The following is a 9,253-nucleotide window of genomic DNA, read 5'->3' on the forward strand; positions in this document are numbered from 1 at the left end:
AAGTTTTGGAGTTTCCCTACCTGCTCGGTCTATCATATTTTTTTCTTCGTTTTAAATTTTACTGAATTTGCTGATAGAAATATACAAATAAATCATTTTTTTTAAATAGACGTGAAATGTTGATCAAACTAATTGGTAGATGTTAGTTATTGGGAAATTTATATGAAGTAGGCCTATGTCATCATTATTATTATTATTATTATTATTATTATTATTATTATTATTATTATTATTATAAGCTAAGCTATAACCCTAGTTGGAAAAGCATCATGCTATAAGTCCAAGGGCTCCAAACAAGGAAAAATAGCCCAGCGAGGAAGGGAAACAAGAAAATGAATAAACGATGAGAGACGAATGATAAATTATTTATATACATTGTTAGAATGGGTTCATGATTGTCCATTGCGTGAATGGTAAGAGGTCATGCTGTAATAAGTACAAATCATTGTCAATGACTAAAAATGATTTCAAGTACAATTCATTGTCTTTGAGTGACAATGATTTCAGCGAGTCATCGACGTTCTATCGGATGCCACATTAGTTGCTTCCTGTTCCATTAATGAAATTCATATGTAATTCTAAGACAATACTATATCAACTCCTTCAGACCACATAGCAGCCAACTAACCACATATACTCTCTCTCTCTCTCTCTCTCTCTCTCTCTCTCTCTCTCTCTCTCTCTCAGCTAGGTGACAAGGGCTTCTTCAATCTCGTTAGTGTAATGGATTTACTAGCGATGCAGCATCATGGCTACTTCCTTCATGTATCCTAAAACTTTAAAAGTAAATATGTTTAAATTATTCTTTAAATTTTGAATTTATGAGACCTTTGTGGAATTACAAAGGTGCTAACTGTAAATAGAAAACTCCAAACAATAAGAGAAATAAAAGACAACAGATACCACATGCTCTAGCTTGACCTCTTCCTTTCCTATGACCACATCCTACCTCCCCTATGGACGTGATACCTCCACAACCTCACGAGTTCTCCCCCCCCCCTCCAACCCCAAAGTCTTTCACCTACCTAACCCCTAGTACCACCAAACAACCCAGAACCCCATCTTCCTCCAACCTCCTCCCCACCGTCTGTATACAGCCTCGGATACCGCTGTCAGTTGCAACAGGGCCTTAGCGGAGAGCATAGGGAACAACCCCAGGCTCTGCTTCCCTCTGCGCCTCCTTCTGCGTTTCGTTGATAGGTATTCGAGATCGTGCCACGTTCGTGCTTATGCGTTTATTTATGACCGATAAAAGGAGTTCAGTGTTTCTGTATAGGAATAGAAAATCGTACGAACTTTCTTTGTGTTGCCTTGGTGCCAGAGAGTGAGGAAGGAAGTTTTTAGAAAGCTGCACCAAAGGAAATGCTGTTCCTTTTCAATTTCATCTGGTGTGCTGTACTTGGTGTCAGTGTGAGGAAGCTCCTCTACTAGCAAGAGAGGTGCTTTCTAAAGTGATCTATCGTAGTGAATCTGTGATTTTCACCGTTAAACTGCAATTTTACGAGAAAATAATTTATTAAGATTTCAAGTAAATAACAGTGTTATATGTATTTTCGATTAGTCCAAGAAAGGGAAGTATTATACGAAAAGTTTTATTGATTGTGTAAAGTTGTGTGAAAATGTCTACAGCAAAGTAAAGACTGTTTGGGTGTATAAGAAGCCTCATAACAGCCAGGGAAGAAGAAAAGGTTCAACTATAAATATTTCACGAGAGAGAGAGAGAGAGAGAGAGAGAGAGAGAGAGAGAGAGAGAGAGAGAGAGAGAGAGAGAGAGAGAGAGAGAGAGAGAGAGTAATTATCGTAATTTTATGCAAAAGACAATCACGAGTAGTCAAGCTAACGGTAGTTCCATCCCACAAAAACTGTGACTGCCGGTAACGACCCAATGCACTTCGACTTGCAGTGGCAGTTTTAATGGCAATAAATACGGTACAGAGCTCTTATGTGCCCTTATTATTTATTTTCTATATTATTTTCTTGTGACAATTCTTATTACTTGTAAAAGGGGGTCAAATATATATATTTTTTTATCAATAAATCAATATTTCTGTATTTCGGACTGCCGGTAAAATTTAGGTAAAACGTAGCTTTTATAAGTTTATCTTGGCTGTAATGCTGATGTACATTGTAATTCCTCTTAAAATCGGGTCATATTTACGAGTGTAGACATGTAGACCAACGGCTGTCAGTTCAGGTAACGTGTTTACAAAACGGAAGGTGACTGACGTATCAATGTTGGTAAGAATATTCAATTCTTGTACATATCCCCTACGTTGATTTTTAAAAGGAATTAGTTTTTTAAAAGTCTAAATGTAATCTAAATATGCTGTAATTGATGTCTGTTGGATGGGATTCACCATATGTATCGTCCGACTCATTATTTGTGCTTAAAAGTAAGTGCTTGCCATTAGTGTGACGTCATGGCATTCCCATGATATTAGTAAGTCGTGATAATAATATTGAAATGGTGATTCGTGATGATATTTTTAAAACATTAGCCATAAACACCACACATAGGTCTAATCATCAAAGTAGGGTTGGCAACAAACTTGTGTGTGCTAACTTTTTAAAACTTCTAACACTTCAAAACTAACAATAAACAAGCTACAGATTTGCATGCAACATCTATTTACTAAATACCATTACTGTTATCACAACGTGTAAAATATGTTACTATTTGAAATTCTAATTTTAAACACATTTACCTCTGAACTTAAGTCTCACCTTTTGTGTAAACAGATAACAAGTACTGATTTACATTTTTTTTTTTTTTTTTGCAAAGGCTTAGTTGTTGCCATTTACTCCAGCATCTTTTGTCATTTGAGTTATAAGATTTAAGGCACTATTATCTTATTTTACTTTTTGTCCAGTCGTCTCGTATATTGAAGGTGTCTAAATCGCTTAACGTAGTCTTTTCTTTAAGTCTTTAAGACATATTTTGGCATATCATTATTGAAGATGTTAAATGGATTAAAGAAGACAATACTATCAAGTATTCTTTCCTGATTTATTATTTATTGATTTACTTTAGTCCTACACTGTGCTTTGTGCCATATGCAGTAGTCCTAGTCAGCCATTGGAACTTGCTAAACTACAACCTTATTTGGAAAAAACATGATGCTATGTTCCAGGGACCCAACAGGGAAAATAGCTCGGTGAGGAAAGGATACTACAAGAGAAGTTTAAGAATAATAGCACAAATCTTTCATATATAAACTATAAAGACTTCAAGAGAGTATTTTCTTTTATCACTGAAACACTGAGGTTTCTTCTTGTAATATGCTGTCTCCTGTCATTGAGAAAACTAAGTGCTGTCAGCTATCACAATGTTCTTACCACTCACAATTGCAGATAATCATGCGCTGTCACTGAAGTATCAGTGTCTTTATATCACTGAAGATTACATCTTCGCTCGGATAGTTAAGATAGCTTACGCTGTTTACAATTTATTCGAGATAAATAGGTCACGTTATATACTGATTTAAAGGTTTAAAGGTCGCTCATGAATGGCATAGGCAAGGGACAGTGACATTGCCCTATAAAGCAGGACAATGCCCTAGAGACTGACCATATGTACATATGATCAGCACCCAAGCCCCCTCTCCGCCCAAGCTAGGACCAAGGAGGGCCAGGCAATGGCTGCTGATGACTCTTCTTGCAAATGGAAATATATATTTTCTATTATTACATTATACTCTGTCTTTGGGTTATAAACATAATCGGGTACAATAGCTACCTAGGCTTTTGAAATTTCTAAAATAGCTTAAAAGTCACAAGTCTTACTGGGACACTAAACCCTCTCTATGACTTAACTATATTAAAGACTCCAACATCAACGAAATTATACTTTCTTCGTCAGACTATTTACTCTCACATGGCCACAGGAGCTGTTGTAACATTTTCACTTATGAATAATGCCTGAATACATATCAATATCATTAGGATATAGATCCTTTGATTTGTAATACTTGAGTATGTTACATTAGCTAGTTCTAATACAATTTGAAAACTGTACTGCTCATGTCGGTTGTTGTCTTCAAATTCATAATATATTGGATTTTAGAATTGTATTCTTCAGATGAAGTGTGAGATCTTAAATTAGATAGAAAAAGAGATTCAACAGTTGACGATTGTCTCTGACAGTGAACATAAAAAAAAAGAAAAAAAAATTAGGCTTTGATGGCAAGACTAGGTCTATACATGAGGTTTATTTTTAGAACTAGGCTGATGCGAAGTGCTGGATCATTCTTTTTGCTTTGCTTCTAACTGCTTTATATATATATATATATATATATATATATATATATATATATATATATATATATATATATATATATATATATATATATATATATATATTCTCCCTGACAATTCTTTGCACTCTATATTTACTAAGCAAACAGAACAGTTAATTTCCACAGGTTCACCTTTTTTTCCTATTTATATTCAGCATCCTCACTTCACTTCCAGTAAGGAAAATTGGTCTAACAATCCCCTAATACTTTCCAAACATTAGTTATTAACTTATTATAGTCTATCAATTCCTTCTGCAATTCACCACTTCGTCTTGCCATTATCCATTAAATTTACATCAAGATATCTATAAGAATTCATCATTTTCTTTCGTACACCATCCATACTAATATTCAATTCTCCATCTGCCTTGCTTCTATTTGATCTCATTATTTTACTCTTGTTCACATGTAGTCTCAACTTTATCAATCGTCTCATTTTTGTCAGTTTTTCTTACCTTTCCTAATCATCATATCATTTCGTATTATTATTATTATTATTATTATTATTATTATTATTATTATTATTATTATTATTATTATTATTATTATTATTACACCCACTATCCTTGCTTTCTCTGACCCCTGGCATCACTCCATCTACAAAGATACTGGAAGATATTATATACACTCTTACCTCTGTATCACTTTCACACCAAACCAGTCACTCATATCCTTACTTTGTTTACCTCTTCTTCTTCTTCTTCTTCTTCTTCTTCTTTTCCCACTTCTATGTGGGGTCGATGTTTCTGGTCAGCTTTCTCCATCTACCTCTGTCACACACCTCATCACCGGTTAATCCCTTTGATCGAAGATCATCCTTGATACAGTCCACCCACCTTCAATTTGGTCTCCCTCTCCTTCTCGTTCCCTGTACCTCCATTTCCATCACTCTCCTCCCAACATAGTGTTCATCTCTACTCATGACATGACCATGCCACCTCAGAGTTGTATGGTAGGATTTTGACTGCGAAGTGAGACAGGTTATAATGGATTTATAAAAAGTTAACATAAAATTGAAAAATAGTCAAGGTGGAGGCCGTTGAGAACGTAAGGAAAAAATTACGAATTCGTTTACCTCTGAAACCTTTTATTTCCTTAAAGTCGTGTAGTTTTTTCCTTACGTTCTCAACGGCCTCCACCTTGACTCTTTTTTTCAATTTTATGTTCATTTTTTAAAAATCCATTATGACCTGTCTCACTTCGCAGTCAAAATCCTACTATACAACTCTGATATATATATATATATATATATATATATATATATATATATATATATATATATATATATATATATATATATATATATATATGTATGTAATCACTATCATCAGCCGTAACTAGACACTGCAGGATAAATGCCTTAGACATGTCTTTCCACTCCTGTCTGTTTATGGTCTCTCTATGCCTCTATGCCAGTCCTCCCCCACAAATATTCTTGGTTCTTTAGTCCATCATCTGCGATTTATTCCCTTGTTTCTTTTACAATCTCTAGGGACCCATTCTGTTATTCTTAATGTCTTGTCATTTGTCACTCTCATTATGTGTTTGTGTATGAATTATTCTAAAGTATTACCTGCTTTCTGTAAATCTTGATATTTATATGCAGGTCTAGTCCCATAATCTAATATAGGAAGGAAACTTGTTTCATTAAGGATAACCTATGCCATTATCTAAGTTACATTTTACGTCGTACCGCCTTCTCCTTCAGCAAGCCTAGTCATTAACAACAAGAATTGTCTTCTAAAATAAACTGATCGGAAAGTCACGTGGAGTTTTCCTTGGCTCCCTCATTTTGGCGCCATCTATCGGGATGAAGTGTTGTTATACGCCCAAGGTGCCAGCTTTTAGTCATTAGCACCTATGGCTTTTGATATATTGGTTGATGTATCTGTTAGAAATTAGCTTTTATCTCTCAGGGGTCACTGTAACGGCTTAGATAATGTTGATTTTTAATGAGATTTTTATGTTTTGTTAATTGCTGTAGTGTTAGGCCTATGTTACGGTGTTTAAAAGATGATATTGGAAATGTCAGTAGATTTAATTTAAGTGTAATATCTGCTTAGAAAGATGGTGATTTCAGGATACAGTAAAACGATCTTCAGAATATATTGACATACTGCAATTATTATTATTATTATTATTATTATTATTATTATTATTATTATTATTATTGTTGTTGTTGCAGTTGTTGTTGTTACGTTAGAAAATTCTTTCTCTCCGTTGAACAACTGCAACCCTGTCAGCATACCCGCAGCCTTAGAGCTTTTTCCTGTTGTTTCTTGGCTTCTTTAAAGCCACCTGTTATGAATCACTCTGTGTGTGAGTGTTCTATTTCGTATTTAGTAAAGTCGTCTTCTAAACTCTTGTGCTGTTGTGCATAGGGAGTGGAGTTCTCAGCTAAGCGGATGTCTCGACATGACCTAATCTCCAGCTATGATTTTCATTTTTTCTGTTGCAATTTTAGATTCAAAGATTTTATTAGTGCTTTTATAAATCGTTAATTGCTTTTGAGAGAGAGAGAGAGAGAGAGAGAGAGAGAGAGAGAGAGAGAGAGAGAGAGAGAGAGAGAGAGAGAGTAAATAATCCTGAATAAAATTTTTCTTCGAATGAATTTTCCACTGTGTTCGTTCTCAAGTTTGTTACCGTGATATTCGGTTTAATACAAAGTATTTGGGTACTTTTACTTGTAATAAGATATTTTCTACATATACAGGTACTGGATACCTGAAATATAAGGAATTCAATAATGTTTTTAGTTGAAGGAAAAAAAAATCGTGGAAATAAAAGAGGCAGGGTGAGAGTAGTTTCTAAGCCAGTGCCGTAGGAAACGCCTCCAGTAAACACTACATCATCTGTTGTGGATTTCCAGTTAATGTCAGTCAATTTTTGTACAAGATTTTGTCGAGTATAAATTTTGAAAGGTTACTAATGAAGTATGAATATTTGAGAGTGAAACTGCATTTGTAATATTTCTATTATAGATTCTTTCGTTTGTTAGATACCCATGCAAAGGGTAATGTCTTTAGATTGGTTTGATAGTAGGCCTATGCGTCTATCGATTAGAATTGAGGCTGTCCAATAGTTTGAATATTGGATTGAATTATGTTCAACTTTATCGTTAGAAGTCGGATTTGTATTCGAAAAAATAAGTACGCTATCTATCTATCTACTATCTATCTTTCCCATATGATGGCTCTACATGAAGCCATGTAATTTAGCATATTGCAACGTTATTTAACTCTTTATTTTTTCTATAATAATTTTATACATATATGTATAAAAGTATATTTCAATGTACATTCAACCCCTCTCAGCTTAAGGTTCTAGCGCGAGACTTGGGAGAAAGATAGACGAATAGATTGATAGAGTATGTAAATATACGTATAAATTCATATACTCATATCTATATCAGATTCTATCTATCTATTTATATGTATATGTATATATATATATATATATATATATATATATATATATATATATATACATAGATATACATATAAATATATTATATATATATGTATATGTACTATAATGTTGATATATATATATATATATATATATATATATATATATATATATATATATATATATATATATATATATATATATATATCGTGTATACACACGTCAGCAGACTCTGGAATAACATTAGACATTCATCAGATCAATTGCAAAATGCCGATCTCCTTTCGTTACATATCAGTCCACAAAGAAATGATAATAGACAATTAGACAAAAGAAGAGAGATAATCCCACCTCGTACAATGGAGATAATTTATCGATAATTCCGGATCTGAGTCTCTGTCGCTGTATTCATTATGCAAGAAGAAGAGAGACTCGCCTTGACAGTGGAAATAAATTCTTATTCATATCAAGTCCGTAAGCAGCATTTGTCATTCTCTTTGTCAGGGGAATAACTTATTTCTTTGTTTGATGGAGAATTCAAGGTGGGTCAGATGGAGGAAAGATTTTTTGACCTTTTATTAGCGTGTTACGAATATCGTCGCTTCTGTCATTTTGTTTGTTTGAATATCCTTTTATAAATACCTTTGATATTCTATTGTGTAGTTTCGATGATGATTTGAGTTTTATTTTCTGATAGTCTAGTCAGATTTGGGCTTCCTTCTTTTTTATTATTATTATTATTTTTATTATCATTATTATTATTATTATTATTATTATTATTATTTTTGTTATTATTATTATTATTATTATTATTATTATTACAAGCCACAATATGACATATCAACTTATTACGTCCGCCAACTAAGTTGGGAGGAGGTTATGTTTTCACCCCTCTTTGTCCGTGTGTCTGTTTGTTTGTGTATGAACAACTTTTTGGCCACAAATTTTATTTATAGAGTAGTGAAACTTTCAGGGATTAATTATTATTTTGTGACGTGGAAGTGATTTAATTTTGAAAGCCCTAGGTCAAAGGTCAAGGTCAAGGTCGAAAGCTAAGCTGCCGTGGTGGAGGTCAGCGCTCTACAAAGTGTCCCTCCAGCCTGTATTTGTTGTTATTCTTTGACGAATAGATGATGCAATCTAATCCAAATAGGTTATTTTCTTTAATAGAATTTAATAGGTATATATTTTCTTGATTTATCATCTTCTTCTTCTTCTTTGTCTACATCTTTTCCCACTTCTATGTGGGGTCGATGTTTCTGGTCAGCTTTCTCCATCTACCTCTGTCCCACACCTCATCACTGGTTCATCCCTTTGGTCTCCCTCTCCTTCTCGTTCCCTGTACCTCCATATCCATTACTCTCCTACTTAATTATTTTATGTACTTCATTTTATAAAGTAGCAGCTCCTCCCAATTTCGTCGCCCTAAGTAATAGAGAAAACTACATAAAATCAAATGATAAGAGAAACTCGGTGATTGCAATAAGGTCTTCATCTCGGTGTATTGTTCCGTGGTTAATTTGCCGGGAAGACACCCCCGAGTAAAATAG

At 33.9% G+C, this 9,253-nt stretch overlaps 1 protein-coding gene across 2 annotated transcripts in view; it reads left to right on the plus strand.

The window, feature by feature from the left end:
• Positions 1–1,084: 1,084 nt before the first annotated feature.
• Rho1 (ras-like GTP-binding protein Rho1) overlaps positions 1,085–9,253 on the plus strand; it is a 160,937-nt gene continuing 152,768 nt past the window's right edge. For both annotated transcript variants that reach the window (XM_068374019.1, XM_068374020.1), the window contains exon 1: positions 1,085–1,200. The gene's annotated coding sequence lies outside the window, so the exon portion shown is untranslated. The remainder of the gene's footprint in view (positions 1,201–9,253) is intronic.

This window comes from Palaemon carinicauda, chromosome 5, assembly GCF_036898095.1.
Source record: "Palaemon carinicauda isolate YSFRI2023 chromosome 5, ASM3689809v2, whole genome shotgun sequence".
NCBI lineage: Eukaryota > Metazoa > Arthropoda > Malacostraca > Decapoda > Palaemonidae > Palaemon > Palaemon carinicauda.